Source organism: Gorilla gorilla, chromosome 12, assembly GCF_029281585.2.
Source record: "Gorilla gorilla gorilla isolate KB3781 chromosome 12, NHGRI_mGorGor1-v2.1_pri, whole genome shotgun sequence".
NCBI classification, from domain to species: Eukaryota; Metazoa; Chordata; class Mammalia; order Primates; family Hominidae; genus Gorilla; species Gorilla gorilla.
The window spans coordinates 111959622-111976358 of NC_073236.2; the positions used below are offsets into that span (position 1 = coordinate 111959622).

The following is a 16737-nucleotide window of genomic DNA, read 5'->3' on the forward strand; positions in this document are numbered from 1 at the left end:
GTCTAGAGTAGGCTTAGATAAAGAAATAATGAGATGGTAATTCTAGGCAGAGATAAAAGAAGCAAAACTTAGAGGGTAGAAAGCAAATTATGTGCTCAAGGAATGTTGAAGAATAGCAGATAGTGTTGAAAAGTGAGGTTAAGGACAGGCTATCAAGGCAATCTGGTTTAGTAGAAAATGGGGTAAAGAGAATGCTGGAAAGATTATGATGGTGCCAAAAAAAATGGAGGCCATCAAATACTGTACTTCAAAATTTGGACTGAGTAGGTCCTCAATAGTAACTGGTGCATAGATGAATGAAATAAAGTACTTTGAAAATTGTGGATCCTTTTCTTTCTACAGGAGATTGTCATCCCTGCAATTGCCTGGCACTTGTTTTACCCAAGTGTAGTGAGATAATGTTGCGGAAAACAGAAAAAGGAGAAACAGGAAGACAATAACCAAAATTTTTTTAGCCAGAGAAGAAACAGTTTTGCAATTTGCTCTACACTGGGATGACCAAATTGTCTGATTTCAACATTAAGTAGCATTCATTCCTTAGTCATGACATACTTTAGGCATACTGTCGAGCAACACATCTTGTGTCTAAATAATCATTTCATGATTTGCTTATCAGATTCATCCCAAGGACAGAATCAAAACCTCTGCTAAAATTGGGATAAATTAAATTTATCTTTTGCTTCCAATGTACTATACTCATCATTCTGTAATAAGAATTGATCTATTAAGAATTTTTTTTACAAAGCAAAATTGGTTAGTCCTATACTAGTCCAAATGTTGGCAAACTACTTTTGTGATTCTTTTTCTGAGTTCTTTCTAAATATGTATGTCAACCTGCTCTATATAACCTTCATAATTATCTTTTACTTTCTTTAATGCAGAAACTATGCTGCTGCTTTTCAAATCTTTAGATACTTCCTTATCCCACTGGAAGATTCCCAAAATTACTTAGTGTCCTTCCAATTAAGAATTTCCACATAAGACATCATCTTTTAGTGCCTTTGTATCACTCATTTAATAAACATTTCCTGATTGTCTACTGTGTGGGTCATCGGCAACAGACCTTGGAAATCACAGAGGATTCTTGCTCCTAGAATTTAACAATATATTATTTTAGAGACTAAAGATTTGGTTTGATAGAAATAATCTGGACATCAAATTCTTTCATATCTCAAATCCAAAAATTTCTTCCTTCATGCCATCCTTAGTGCACTATCAGGATTTGGGGTGTTTCTATGATGTTATTGCTTGATACCCATAAATCTGACATAAATTTGGCCTTCAAAAAGTTTACTATTTTTCTATAAAGCAGCACAACTTATCTTTCCTTTCCCTTCATTTATGTTAGGAACCAGAACATAAAAGAAACCAAGAGCTACATTAATAATCTTGTTTAACTCTACAGAAGATATGGTTTTCGTAAAGATGAAAAGAAGACAACTCAGAAGTACAAAAGATCTGTGCCATCATAGATTATTAAGAATACCATTTAAAATAATTCATGCATGAGGTTGTATCCTCTTTATAAACAGGTTCCTCTCTTAGGTGAACTGGGGTAAAGGTAATCACCATTCTACAGGAAAAAAAAACAGGTTGCCAAAATGTGACCTGTGAGTCATAAGAAAGGAGGAAACTTGCTGATTTTTCTAAATCTCACAACATAGGTCACCCATTATGGAATGAGAAATCAGAAAAACTAAAACGATACTTTTATTTTAACATTAAATAGTCCAAAAAAAGTGCTTTAACTATCTTTGTTCGTATAGTTTGAAAATCCAATGCAAATATTCAAGTCATACCCAAGGTAAATAGTCTTACCCAATGCTGATATTAGGAATAGAAAAATCTCAATGTTAAGGGAATAAAACACAGAGAAGAAATTAGGCCATGTTACTGTCCTTGACAATCAAAGCCTAAAACAAAATAAAACTAAAAATTCCCGTGTGACTCTGAAGACAAGCATAACTTCATTTGCAATGGGGAGGAAACTTCCACTAATGCACATATCTGTGTTATGGAAAAACCAGACAAGATTTACAAATGATATAAAAGATCACTCAAGTTTTTGCCCTAGACCAACAAAACGATCAGAGTAATTTCAAATTGCTACCTAGTAACTTTAGAATTTGCCAAAGTTTGAAGTTTTTTGTTCTTTAAAGGAAGAAAGCAGCAATGAGTAACAATAGTGTGCTTCCTGGCCTTAGGAAGAGTGAGACAGGAGCTCTCCAGCTGCACTTCCTAGCAAAGTATGCCAGCTGCCTTCTGCAAACTGAGATCAAATTGCCAAGAACTTACAGGAGAGCAGTTATGATGGATGACCTAAAATACTGATCTGTTGCAAAGAGGATGTAGTGCAAACCACACAGGAACTGACAGGAAATCAGCCCTTGGGCTGGCAACTACAGATTCAAGAAGGCTAGGAATCCTGGACCTTTGACAGCCAAATTTCATCATCTTCCTTTGTAGGAAGAGTTACATTTCTGAGAGAGCAGTCTGAAAAATCTTGTACAAAGCTTTTTGGTGTCTATTACTATTTAATAATACTGCCCCCTGCCTGAACCACTGGTTTCCTCACATGTGTTAAAAGCCCATCGAAGGTCCCAGAGCACTACTTGACCAAAAATCACATGTTTCCTGGCACACACCTTCATTCTCTCAGCCACGAGCCCACTGAATGCCATAAATGATTCACAGGCTGTCATGGTGGTAAGAAGAAAAACTAATATTTGGAGTTCACCAAATAGTGAGTCATATTTCTGGAAGAAAAGAAAGCCTTACAATTGGCAACCCTTTGGCATGAAATTTTAAAAATTGTTTTTAACATTAATATTAATTCGACGAAAGTTGGCAAAAAGAAATTGATTGAGAAACGTGATATTTGGTTGGCTTATGCCACATAAAAGTCCAGTTCATGCTCCAAGAAAAAGGATGAGTAGGATATCTATTACCTATTTCTAGACTTGCCTTCTGTACTCACTGCTGCCAAGTTACTCATTCTCCCACACAACACTTTCCATACTAATTTTGACCCTTAAGAATCAAAAAGAAGTCTTGCCTTCTTTGCTCCCAAATGCCAAAATGGAATCTTTTAGTATTTCACCTTTATAAAGGGAATGTTTGAAAACAGCCCTCTTTGGCTGTGACATCAGTGAGTTGCTGAGGCCTCCAAGGGCCGGAGGAAGCATTCCCAGTCCCTCACAGTGCTGCTGCACTCCTACGGTGCAATCTGGCAATGGCCAGCGACCAAATCTTTAAAGCTGTTTTATGGTATTTAACATATGGTCATAAATTGCTCAGTGCTCTAAAGAGGGGCTAAATTTGCCGCCCCTATTGATGAGACATGTTCTTATTTATTTAAATTTAGTGGCAAGCTGGCATTTCTCCAGATGGAGAGGTTTAGGCATAAGTACAAAGGAAGAACTAACTAGAAATGAGTTGTAACTTTTCTATACACTGAATGCAACCCCACAAACTCAGGCTTCTGTGCCCAAGTTTGTGCACCGCTATCAAACACAGCTTACCAAACAGAAAGACAATAATATGAAAAGACTCTAATTTCTAAGGGCCAAGAAGGGATGAAACAAATTTTTTTCAGACTGGATACGAATTGTTTTTAATCTCCTTCTCTTTCTCCTCAGGCTAGCTCTATTCCCACCCATCTCTCTTACCTGTCTCTTTATTCCCCTCACAAATTAGATGTATCTGGTCTTCATCTGAAATCCCACATCTGCAAAACTCTCTAGAACTTCCTTAATCTTCTGTCATTCACCTTCTTATTTTGCCATATTTTTCATTGTTTATTTTTAATGGTTTTAATTTTCCATCACTAAAAACATGATCATACTGAAACATTTTGTTCCCTTCCTTTTACTAGCTAGCCCTGTAGCCAAAGGCAGAAAAAAAAAAAGATTTTTTTTTTTTTTTTTTGGTGAGATCGTTGGTAATGATATTAATGTAGATGGTAACAAAAGAGAAGTGCCCAGTGCGGTGGTTCATGCCTATAATCCCAGCACTTTGGGAAGCCGAGGAGGGAGGATCACTTGAGCCCAAGAATTCGAAACCAGCCTGGGCAACATATAGAGACTCTGTCACTACGGTGGTTCACACCTGTAATCCCAGCACTGTGGGAGGCCAAGGCAGGAGGATCACTTGAGCCCAAGAATTCAAGACCATCCTGGGCAACACAGGTAGACCCTGTCTCTATAAAAAGTAAAAAAATTAGCCAGGCGAAGAGCTCAGGCTCCTCCCACCCCAGCTACTTGGGAGCCTGGGGTAGGAGGATCTGCTTGAGCCCAGGAGTTCAAGGCTGCAGTAAGCCATGATTGCAACACTGCACTCCAGCCTGGGCGACAGAGCAAGACTCTGTCTCAAAAAAAATTAAAAAATAAAAAATTAGCCAGACATAGTGGCACACACCTGTAGTCCCAGCTACTCAGGAGGATCACCTGAACTCAGGAGTTCGAGCCTGCAGTGAGCCAAGATTATACCACTGCACTCCAGCCTGAGTGACACAGCAGGACCTTGTTTCAAAAAAAGAGAGAAAGAGAAGTGTGAAGGGTAGAGCTACTACTGGTTTTCTTTTTCATGTGCCAATATAGAACTGGCTAAAGAATCAAAAGTTAATTATCTTGCCTAACTCTGGAATGTGAAGAAAGATTTCAATAAATTGGAGGTTTGACAGCAGCCTGGGAACAGTATTACAAGAATTATTCTATGAAGAATTAGGCTGTTTATATCAGACGGAAGTCTTGCTTTTTAATTTCAATACACAATTGTTTCCCCTGAAGCAGACCTAGTGAAAATCAATGGAGATCAGTGGTCAGATAATGCTACATGAAGCCTGCCATGCATCCCAAACTGGTCTGGAGTGCCTGTAACATTTGGAGCACCCATAATATGTCCCAAAAGGTCTTATGCCAACTTCTGTCTCAAATATCCCAGAGATGAGAACAGTTCAATGCCCTTAACAGCCAGAATAATAAAGAAAAAGAATAGTTCAAAACAAACATAAGTACATTGGTGCCCTCTGGATACTTCCATTAAGCACCTAGTTTCCTAAACACCCTTCATTATGAGGCCAGGCCAGAATTTTTAAATCTCTGCTTTACCAACTCTGAAAAAGTATGTGTCCTGTCTTTTCTGATATGAAGACAGCATTACCAGTGCCATAAACTTGCAAAAAGGGAATCACTCTGAAATACAAAGATAACTAATAGAAATGTAAGCATTTCTTGACACTATGTAGCCTCATCAATCCAGCACACAATAATCCCATTAAATGTAAATGGTCTAAACATCCCAACTGACAGGCAAAGACTGTCAGATTTAAAAGTAAAATCCAATTATATGCTACTCAAAAGAAATCTAAAGACATAAATAGGTTAAAAATAAAACAATGGAAAAGATGTACCATGTAAAATTAATTTCAAAGCAAACATTTCCAAGGACAAAGAGTGTCAATTCAAGAGGACATAACATTCTTAAATGTTTACAAATTTAATAACAGAGCTTCAAAATAAATGAAGCAAAAAATGACAGAACAGCAAGAACAAGTAGACAAATCCACAATTATAGTCTGTGATTTCCATATCCTTCTTCCAATAATTGATAGAGGAATGATGCAGAAGCTCAATAAAGATATGGTACACATTTAAACATAAACCCATAATTATAGTCAGAGATTTCAGTATCTCTCTTTAAAAAACTAAAATAGGGCGAGGGATAAAAGACTACAAATAGGGTGCAGCGTATACTGCTCCAGTGATGGGTGCACCAAAATCTCACAAATCACCACTAAAGAACTTACTCATGTAAACAAACACCACCTGTTCCCCAATAACCTATGGAAAAATAAAAAATTTTAAAAATTGAAAACTAAAATAACAAAAAGAAAATTAGTAACAATAGATCACATTTGAACAACTCTATTAACCAACTTGACCTAATTGCTATTATGGAACACTCCACCAAAGAAAAATAGAACACATTCTTTTCAGTGTACATTGAACATGTACTAAAATAATCTATATCCTGGGCCATAAAACAAATCTCAATACATTTAAAAGGATGTAAGTCATACAAAGTATGTTCTCTGACCACAATAAACTTAAATTCAAATTCAATAAAAGATCCAGAAAATTTTGTAAACCAAATAACATATTTCTAAATAACTCATAGGTCAAAAAAAATCTAAGGGAAATTCAGAACATGTGATGAGTGAAAATAAAAACACAACACAGCAAAATTTGTAGGATACATCTAAAACACCACTTAGCTGGAAATTTATAGCATTAAACACCACTATTAGGAAAAAAGAAAGATCTCAAATCAATGACCATGTTAATAAACTAGGAAAAGAAGAGCAAGTGAAAGTAAAAGAATATTTAAAATCTGAATGGAAATCAATAAAATAGAAAACAGAAATATAACAGAGAAGATGGATGAAACCAAAAGCTGGTTCTTCCACAACATGAGTAAATGTTTACCACTTTTTTCTTTACCACTAGCCAGACTGGCAAAGAAAACAGTTGCGGGGGAGAAAGGAATGGCCAAGATCAGGAAACACAGAGGTAACATCACTACAAATTTTACACATTTTTTTAAAATAATAAAAAAATTTATGAAAAACTTTATGTCAATCAATTCAGCAACTTAGATGAAATGGACAAATTCCTTTAAAGACACAAATCAGCAACACTCATTCAAGATGAAGTAGATAATCTGAATAGATCTAAATCTATTAAGCAAATTTAATTTGTACTTTAAAACCTTCCCACAAAGAAAACTCCAGGCCCAGATGGTTTCACTGGCAAATTCTACCAAACATTTAAGGAAGAAATAATATGAATTTTTCACAAACCTTTGAAAAAAATGAAGAAAAGGGTTCACTTAGCAACTCATTCTATTCTGAAGCCAGCTTTACTATGAGGAAAAAAAATAGGAAAAAGCATTCAAATAAAACTACAAACCAATATCATTCATGAATATAAATGAAAAACTCTAAAAAAACTTTAGCAAATTAAATCCAACAATATAGAGAAAGGACACTACATCAAAACAATCAGTTTATCCCAGGAATGCAAGGTAGACTGAATATTCAAAACTCAATGAATGAAAACCACCATATTAATAACATTAAAAGAGAAAAACCACATGATCATCTCAATAGATGAAGATAAGTATCTGCCAAAATCTAACATCCATTGTTGATTTTTTTCTGTGGTAGTCATTTCTACATTAATAACTTTATTAATTGCTAATGAAAATTAGAACTGTTATGGGTTCTTCTGACAAGATATTTTAAAATCTTAAAATGCCTTTTCTTCACTGAAGCCATCTTTAGAGTTAGTTATTGCTTTCAGGTTACCTGTCATCTTGACTTCAACCTGATATTTTTTGTTCCCAACCCTCAAATTTTAAAAGTAGCTTCAAGTTAAGGAAAGGTCATTTTTCCACAGTTGATTTCTCTGAAAAACATCCGTCTCCTGCTGGAAGTCTAGGAGTGAATCTAGAACTTCAGGGCCAACTGGAAATTCATTACGAACACTTGCATTGGTTAATCTTATTTATCTCCACAAGCCAGAAAATGTACAGTCCTGAAAAAGGTGGTCTCTCTGTGCACACATATAATTTTTAAAAAGGAGAGGGCAACAGGAAGGGGACTGAGGCTTGATCACCAAAAAACAGCACAATGAAAACAAACAATACGGAATAATGAGCACTAGAATTCAAATTACCAGATGTTTTAAAGAGATGGGTGCCAGTTTTCAATTCCCTTTTCAACACCACACTACAAAAGAACTATTTTTAAAAATAAAAAAGGGTTGAGGGAAAAGAAAAAAATTAAAAGAATATCTAAACAGTTGAATGACCTTCTGTTTGTTCCTGATAAACTTAAATCACATCTTCTTCTTCCATCCCCAGTTCTTTTAGAATATGATTATCAGCAATTATCTGACCTTCAAAGAGAAACCTCAGTGAATTCACTGGATGCCCTGTCTTCAACAATATGATTCTTTTTTTTTTTTTTTTTTTGAGACGGAATCTCACTCTGTCGCCCAGGTTGGAGCGCAGTGGTGCGATCTCGGATCACTGCAATCTCCGCCTCCCGGGTTCAAGCGATTCTCCTGCCTCAGCCTCCCGAGTACCTGGGATCACAGGCACCCATCACCACGCCTGGCTAATTTTTTGTATTTTTAGTAGAGACAGGATTTCACCATGTTGGCCAGCCTGGTCTCAAACTCCTGACCTCAGGTGATCCGCCTGTCTCGGCCTCCCAAAGTGCTGGGATTACAGGCGTGAGCCACCGCACCCGGCCAACAATATGATTCTTTGAGTCTCTTAAGATGTGCTGTCATTTTCACTGAAGTAAATCTCACTGCTATCCTGTCCAGTGACTTTGAGTTCAATGTACTCGCCTTCCTTCTTATCCCGCAAGTCCTAAGTTGAAGGTTTTGGCCGCTGGTCAGACATGGTGACAGTGGCTTCCCCTGAGAGTCTTCGCACAGCAGCAGTCTGGGGTAGGCAGACCTTAGCTCCTGGTTTTACAAATCTGTCTCCCTTCCCCACAGGACAACACTGTGGCTGACCATTCCTGATTTTAAAAAACTAAACAAAACAAAAAATCCCCAACTAACTAGGTATAAAAGGGGACTTCATCAGTCTGATAAAGGGCATCTCTGAAAAATACATAGCCAACATAATATTAATACTTAATGGTGAAAGACAGAATTATTTTCCCCTAAAATCAGGAACAAGGCAAGAATATCTAATCCTAAAACTTTTTTTTTTTATTTTTTGAGGTGGAGTCTCGCTCTGTCATCCAGGCTGGAGTGCAGTGGCGTGATTTCAGCTCACTGCAACCTCCACCTCCCGGGTTCAAGCAATTCTCCTGCCTCAGCCTCCCAAGTAGCTGGGATTACAGGCATGTGCCATCATGCCTAGGTGATTTTTGTATTTTTAGTAGAGACAGGGTTTTGCCATGTTGGCCAGGCTGGTCTCTAACTCCTGACCTCAGGTGATCCACCCACCTCGGCCTCCCAAAGTACTGTGATTACAGGTGTGAGCCACCACACCCAGCCTTAACACTTTTCTACCAACAAAATATTGGAGATTCTAGTCAGTGCACTAAGGCAGGAAAGAAAGAAAAGGCATTCAGATTAGACAGGAAGGACTAAAACTGTCATTCACAGATGGCATAATTTTCTATGTAGGAAATCTTATGGAGTCTACAGACAAACTTCTGTAACTCAAACCTGAGTTTACCAAGGATATAACATCAATAGATAAAAAAAAAATCAACTGTATCTCTATATATCAGCAATAAACAATCAGAAATTTAGAATTTAAAAAATATAATTTTCAACAGCATCAAAATATATTAAATATTTAATAAACAAAAAGAAGTGCAAAACCTGTACATGGAATACTAATAACATAGAAAACTAAAAAATTGACAAGATGATTCCAAATTTTATAGAGAAATGAAAAAAATCTAACATTTCCAAACCATTTTGGAAAAAAAAGGAATAAAAATTGGAGGATATATACCACCTGATTTCCAAACTTACTATCAAACTACAGCAATCAAAACTGTGGTTTCAATATAAAGTTAGATATATAGACCTACAGGACAGACTAGAAAGTTAAGAAAAATGCTCACACATATGTGGGAAATTAATTTTTGACAAAAGTGCAAGGGCAATTTAAAAGAGAAAGAGCATTCTTTTCATCAGATGATACTAGAATATGTGGATGTCCATACTTTTTAAAAACCTGTATCGTATACAAAACTAAACTCAAAATGGATCACAAGCCTGAACATAAAACCTAAAGCTATAAAACATTTAAAAGAAAACATAGTACAAAAATCTTTGTGGCATGGAATTAGGCAGTTTCGTTAAGACAATAAAAAGACAAGCCACAGTCAGGGAGAAAATATTTGCAAATCATACATCTGATAAAAAACTTGTAACCTAAATATATGAAGAATTCTCAAAACTCAATGATAAGAAAAGAATCCATTTCTTAAAAAGGCAAAAGGTTTGAACATTTTGCTAAAGACAATTTATCACATATAAAGAAATGAAATGTATAATAGCAGAAAAGGATGGCCAGAGGAGTTGAGTAGGGGAAAAAGAAGTATATGATATTGTTAGGTTCTTACATGATAAATGAAGTATTACAGTATTTTTAATGGTAGACTGTGAAAAGTTAAAGATATGTATTCTGAACACTAGAACAGCCATGGGGGAAAAAAAATCAAACAATGACATATAGCTCAGAAGCCAACAGTAGAGACAAAATAAAATCCTAAAATATTAATTAATCCAAAAGAAGGCAGTAAAAGAAATGAAAAACAGATGACATAACAATTAGAAAACAAACAGCAAGATCCAGCCATAGTGGCAATCAGATTAAAGATTAAATTACCTAAACACTCCATTTAAAAGGTAGAGATTCTCAAGCATAAACAAAGAGCAGAAAACAATGAAATATACAGGAGAATAATAAAGAAAAATCTATGAAATAAAAAGCTGGTTATTTAAAAAAAAATAAAATTGTTAATCTTCTAGCTAGATTCATCAAGGAAAGCAGAGAAAAGACACAATGTACCAATGTCAGAAATGAAAGGGGAAATGAGTACAGGTCACACAGGTAGTAAAAGAATAAGGACGAAATAGATGAATAACGGTATGCCAATAATTTCAACAACTTGGATGAAATGAACAAATTCCTTAAAAGACAAGGCTGTAAAAACTCGCTTAAGAATAATTTAAAAACCTGTTAGCCCTATATCTGTTAAAGAAATTGCATTTATAGTTAAAAACCTTCCCTCTCGCTCGCTCTCTCTCTTGCTCTCTCTCTCTCTCCTCTCTTCTCCTCTCCTCTCCTCTCTCTTCTCTCCTCTCTCCCTCGCCTCTCTTTCTCTCTCTCTCTATCTCGCTCCAGGTCCAGATGGCTTCATTGGTGAATTCTAACCTTTCTAAGCTTTCTAAGCTTTCAGGAAGAAATAAAATCAATCTTTCACAAACTCAGAAAACAGAGGACTGAATACTTCCCAACTTATTTTATAAACACAGCATTACTCTGGTGCCAAAACCAAGCAAAGAACTAAAAGTAAAGAAAAGAAATACAGCATCAAATACAGAAATGCAAAGTTCTTTAAAAAGACATGAGTGAATCAACTCCAGTAATACATCAGAAGGATCATACATAATAATCAAGCGGAATTAATCTGCAGAATGCAATAGTGGTTCAACATTTGAAAATCAGTTTATTTATCATATTAACAGAATAAAAGAAATAAACCAAGTAGAGAAAAAAATTTAACATATATTAACATTCTTTTCATAATAAAAACTCTCAGCAAACTAAAATAGATGGGAACTTCCTTAGATTGATAAAAAGGCACCTAGAACTGACAAATTACACCTGATGAAAGACTACCTACCTTCTTAAGACTGGGAATAAGGCAAGAAGGTCTGACTTCACCACTTCTACCTGCCACTGGCTATTAGGTATTGTCTACTGCACTAGATAGTACAATAAAACAAGAATGAGAAATATAAATTATATAGATTGGAAAGGAAGATACAAAACTATCTTTTTCACAAGCAAATGTGTTGAAGAAAATACCTAAGGAATCTCCAAAAAATTATTAGAATTAATAAGTAAATTTAGGGACATAGCAGCATCAGCATACAAGGTTAAATATACCAAAATCAATTACATTTCAATGAGTTCAGGAAAACAAAGTTCAAAAAAAAAAAAACACACTACTATAAATTCGCATCAGAAAGTATGATATATTTAGAGGTAAATTTAACAAAATTGGATTAAGATATATTCACTGAAAACTATAAAATACTGCTCAGAGCAATTAAAAATGACCTAAATAAATGGAGATGTTAGCACGTTTATCTCTTGGAAGACTCAGTGTTAAGATGTTAATTCTCTACAAACTGATCTACAGATTCCCAGCAGGATTTCTGTAAACAATTACAAGCTGATTCTAAAACTTCTATGGAAATGCAAAGGACTTAGAATATCCAAAACGGCTTTGAAAAAGAAGTTACAGGACTTATACTGCCTTATTTAAAGACTTCCTATAAAGCTACAGTAGTCAGGATCGTGTTGTATTCACTTAAGGATACACATATTAAGGGAATACAACATAAAGTCCAGAAATAGACCCACACTTAAATTGTTAATTAACAAATATATGATCAAAAGTAGCTCAAAGGCCAGGCATGGTAGCTCATGCCTGTAATCTCAGCACCTTGGGAGGCCAAGGTGGAAAGATCACTTTAGGCCAGGAGTTCGAGACCAGCCTGGGCAACACAGTGAAACCCCGTCTCTACAAAAATAAAATAAAAAATAAAAATTAGCCAGGTATGGTAGTATGTGCCTGTAGTCCCAGGTATTTGGGAGGCTGAGGCAGGAGGGGTTGCTTGAGCCCAGGAGGTCAAGGTTGCAGTGAGCTATGATTGCTATGATTGTGCCACTACACTACACCACAGGCTTTTTATTACTGGGTAATAAAGTGAGACCCTGTCTTTAAAAAAAAAAAAAAAAGTAGCTCAAAATGGATCAACAATACTAATGTTGGCAAGAAAAAAAGGTAGCTCAAAATGGATCAACAATACCAATGCTGGCAAGAATATAGAAAGACTAATGGATCAACAATACCAAATGTTGGCAAGACTGTAAAAGAACTAGAACCTCATAAATTGTTAGCAGGAATGTAAAACAGTGCAACTACTTTGGAAAACAGTTTAGCACTTAAAAGTTAAGCATACACTCAGCTAACAACACAGTAATACTACTGCTAGGTATTTACCCAATAAAAATTAAAACACATCTCCACAAAAAGACACATACAAAAATGTAATGGCAAGTTTATTCATAATAGCCAAAAAATAGAAAAAAAAAATCCGAATGTCCTTCAATGGATGAATAAATAAAAAACTGTGGTACAGCCATACAATGTAATGCTATACAGCAATAAAAGGAACAAAGTACTGATGTAACATGGATGAATCTCAAAAACATAATGCTGACTGAAAGAGGCCATATACCAAAAACTACATAATATACTATTCCATTTATATAAAATTCTAAACAGGCAAAACTGTTTCAGTTTTAGAGAAATGATAAGGCTCAGGGTTAAGAGGAAGGTGGTGGAGGGGACCGATTTGTGTGGGGAAGGAAATGTTCTATACCTTTAGGGAATGGAAATGTTCTTTATCTTGATATGGTGTGGTTTTAAGTGTTTACAATTGCCAAAACACACAGAACTGTACACTTAAAGTGGGTACATTTTATTATATGTAAATTACACTACCTCAATAAAGTTGATATTAAAGAGTGGGATATAAATTCTGACCTAAGAGTTATTGTGTCGATAAAATAAAATAATGCATGTAAATAAGCCTAACCAGAAAATGCCCAATAAGTTAATTTAGTAATCATATCAGTCATTTTTAATAAACTATAATCAGTACCAAAGACAGATTATATATAATACATAGCTATAATTAAACTGACTTTATAAATTTAAATTAATAATATTAGTTGCTATTCCTAATATATTTCTTCTAACCCATGAATTCCAAGAAAATAAAATATTCTAAAACTCCAAGACAAAGGAATCCTGAATATCTAAGGAGAGAGAATGTCTAATCCAGAAAATTAGCACTCTTTACTTGCATTTCAATGAGCATTTTGTAGAACATTCACTAAATCAAAGGTGAACTGCCTCCACAATTAGCCTCTAAAAATACCTTAAATGCTAGATGATAACAATCTTTAAGTAAATGAATCTTTTTAAAAGACAAAAATAAAAGTAAAATTATGCCTCTCAGCATGATGCAAAATACTAAGTCCCTAGACACCGTCCAACTTTTTACTTAGCTCAACTGTTGCAAGTCATAGTAAAAATGGTTAACTCCTACTCTCCTTGCAAGCATTCTTGCAGACTAGAAGAGAACTGGTCTAGGGAGCCTCCTAAATAGAGAGCATTTCCATTAGAGTGGCAGGTTTGTGAGCGCGAATGAAAAACCAAATACATCACAAGACAGGCTATTTTATTATTCCTTGGTTTGTCCTGCTAAAGCCAAAACAGTGTGGCAAAAGCAGAAGCAGGAAAGGAAGGCAGGGTATTTGGGAAGTATAATGGGCAAATCAGTCTTGCAGAGCAGCTTTCTGACTTGGCTTGTTGTTAGCTGAGCTCCAACTGGGAGGCTGGAATGTCACACTGTGACTGGCCTTGAATGCCAGGCTGAGAGATTCAGTCCACTAAAATACTGAAGGGGAAGTGGAAGCAGAAAGATTACTTGGTTAACATTTTCCAAACAGATTATTTTAAATAGTACAAGAAATTTTAAATAAAATAACATTGTCATCCCAACAAAAATGCCAACAGCTATAGTCACAATGGCCAGCTTTTGGACCTAGCGGACAAGGTTCAAAATGTATGGTATGGGCAAGGTGCAGTGGCTCACGCCTGCAATCCCAACACTTTGGGAGGCCACAGTGGAAGGATAGATTGAGCCCAGAAGTTCAAGATCACCTGGGCAATGAAGTGAAACCAAACCCCCATCTCTACAAAAAAATGGTGATGCACACCTATAGTCCCAGCTACTCGGGAGGCTGAGGGTGGAGGATCACTTGAGCCAGTGAGGTCAGAGCTGCAGTGAGCTATAATGCACTCCAGGCTGGGCCACAAAGCAAGACCCTGTCTAAATAAATAAATAAATAAATAAATAAATAAATAAATTTTTTAAGAAAGAATAAGTAAAACAGTTATTATCAGGTGCCCTGCCAACAATATTGCACTTAGATGGGGTTGGTAGGCAGGCTATGAAACAATTAAAGAACAGCCTATTACATTAAGAAACCAAGGCCGGGTGCAATGGCTCATGCCTGTAATCCCAGCACTTCAGGAGGCTGAGGCAGGTGGACTGCTTGAGCCCAGGAGTTCAGACCAGCCTGGGTAACATGGCATAAACCCACCCCTACAAAAAAAAAAAAAATGCAAAAATTAGCGGGTGTGGTGGTGTGCATCTGTAGTACCAGATATCTGGGAGGCTGAGGTGGAGGGATTGCTTGAGCCAGGGAGGCAGAGGTTGCTGTGAGTTGTGATCGCGCCACTGTGCTCCAGGCTGGGTGACATGGCGAGACCCTGTCTCAAAAAAATAAATAAAATAAAACAAAATAATAGCACAGTATAACAAAGCAAAGAAAGTGCAAAATTCTTATAGATGAGATAAATCAATAAAGTCTCAATATCTATTTCAGCTGATGCAACAACAAACTTCGCAACACCACTGGGTCCTCCAGGCGCCATCAGTTTGGTTATCAGTTTCTGTTTGACAGTCATCCATGCCAAGCCCCACAGTGTCTCTGCATTGTGCTACATAAGTAATGAGCAGCATTCTCAGTTTATTAAGCTGATTAGCTAGAACAAATTAATATGTAATAGATCTGAGATGGGGAAGCACTGTGTTAAAACACACACAAGCACACACACACACAAAAGCAGCAGCCAAAGCACTCAAGGAGACATAGATCAAAAATGAAGTTGAATTTCAGGTAGATTCATTAAAGTAGAAGCTCCAGAACATTATGTGCAATGTTTCTGTAAAAATCTATGCATCTGTTTGGCCACTATTTAATTAAATGGTACATTCCATTCAAGTAACAGTTCTGAAACTGTTCTCATTTTGTTTTAATCATTCTCAAAAAATATATATTTAAATTTAGTGATATAGTATGGAATCCTTAAAAATGAACAGTAATTTTACAGTGCTTCTCTGAGGACATGGAAGATAATATATTATTCGTATCATAATTGATTTTTTTCTGACTTTTTCCTCTGAAAGGAAAAGTGTATCAACTTCAAAACCTTTGGGTATTTCTTGACATGACTTCTTCACTCTGTCACAAACAGCTTTGAAATATCCATCATTCCTCTCAGATGATAAACAACTATATGGCTCTTTTTTTTTTTTTGAGACGGAGTCTTGCACTGTCACCCAGGCTGGTGTGCAGTGCCGCGATCTCGGCTAGCTGCAACCTCCGCCTCCCAGGTTCAAGCGATTCTCCTGACTGAGCCTCCTGAGAAGCTACAATTACAGGCACCCGCCACCACACCCAGCTAATCTTTTGTATTTTTAGTAGAGGCAGGGTTTCACTATGTTGGCCAGGCAACTCCTGACCTTGTGATCTGCCTGCCTCGACCTCCCAAAGTGCTGGGATTACAGGCGTGAGCCACCGCGCCTGACTGCTCTATTGTTAAAGACAAAAAAAAGTCTACATTTTCATTTGGAAATTCTTTAGAAAGAATTCCTGAAACAGGGTAATAGATACCTTTCTGGGTATCTGCCAGGCTATGCTTATCTTATCTTGTGTTAAAACTGACCTCTACTAATCAGGTTGATAATACACGACCCAGAAATCCTGGCCATATAACTTGATCACAAGTGGTCACTTGGCCCAAGCTGCCAATCAGATCCTCTCTCCCAGGAATTTAAACTCAATGATAACTCCTCTGGTGGCCTTGAATTGAGTCCTCATGTAGGGGCTCAGGAAGTCATTTCTACCCAATGTGGGGAGAAACAGAAGTCTGGGGTTGGTCGGGGTGGAGGGGCAGTTAGAATACAGTGACAATAGAATATGTTGCAGGAGAAAGACATAAACATGGACACAGATGCTGACTGGCTACTATGTTTACCA

General features: G+C 36.4%; 1 protein-coding gene and 1 long non-coding RNA gene across 15 annotated transcripts in view; both read right to left on the reverse strand.

Annotated features, from left to right (window-relative positions):
- BABAM2 (BRISC and BRCA1 A complex member 2) overlaps positions 1-16737 on the reverse strand; it is a 452513-nt gene that overhangs the window by 380693 nt on the left and 55083 nt on the right. The window lies entirely within an intron of this gene.
- LOC129531540 (uncharacterized) lies at positions 14071-15053 on the reverse strand. The gene is made up of 2 exons (XR_008676776.2): positions 14629-15053; positions 14071-14306 (listed from the first exon to the last, which is right to left on the reverse strand). It is a non-coding gene; the product is annotated as an uncharacterized lncRNA (long non-coding RNA).